At 55.8% G+C, this 625-nt stretch overlaps 1 protein-coding gene across 2 annotated transcripts in view; it reads right to left on the bottom strand.

The window, feature by feature from the left end:
* The window catches only part of RNF4 (ring finger protein 4), a 28690-nt gene that overhangs the window by 27539 nt on the left and 526 nt on the right, over positions 1 to 625 (bottom strand). The gene's annotated exons all lie outside the window — the stretch shown is intronic.

Below are 625 nucleotides of genomic sequence, written 5' to 3'. Positions count from 1 at the left end.
TTATAAAAAAAAAAAAAAGGTTGATAAACATTGTATTAAAGTAAGATTTTTAAATCTGAGTTGGAAGCCCAAGTTCAGGCAATTAAAACCTCAGCAACACATCTTTCTACCTAATGTTCCCATTTCCCCTCGAGCTCACAGATTAAAGGAACCCAGCATGCCTCCCTAGCCGTTAAAAAACAGACCACCAGAAAGACAAAACGATACCCTTCAACGTCTCTGCTCATTACCGTGGTCCCCAAACTCCTGGTCACTGGACTCAAGGGCCAGTCCTGCAGCCAGGAAAACGAGGTTCCAGCCTAGCTCTGCCGCCTAGTTCGCCGGCTGTACGACCGCAGGCAGGCCGCCTCGGCCTCCCCAGCCGCCTCGCAGCGGAAGCGGCGCGCGGGACTGCAGAGCTGGGCTCAGGCTGCGAGAACTTGGAGCCGAACGAAGGCATGACTGTGAACGCAGACGGGCACGGACCAGAAGAAGACAAAAGCCAAAACCTCCCGCAAACGAACACGGCGGGAGACTCCACGCTTCTCCCCGGACGGATCGAAGGGTGGAAAGCGGTGTACACGGAGCCTCACCGAGACGCGAATTACTCCCCAGGCCCCCCGGCCGCCGGCGCGCTGGGGGGATG

Source organism: Crocuta crocuta, unplaced genomic scaffold (genome assembly GCF_008692635.1).
Source record: "Crocuta crocuta isolate KB4526 unplaced genomic scaffold, BGI_CrCroc_1.0 scaffold179, whole genome shotgun sequence".
Classification (NCBI taxonomy): Eukaryota; Metazoa; Chordata; class Mammalia; order Carnivora; family Hyaenidae; genus Crocuta; species Crocuta crocuta.
This window is presented reverse-complemented; position numbering and strand designations above follow the sequence as displayed.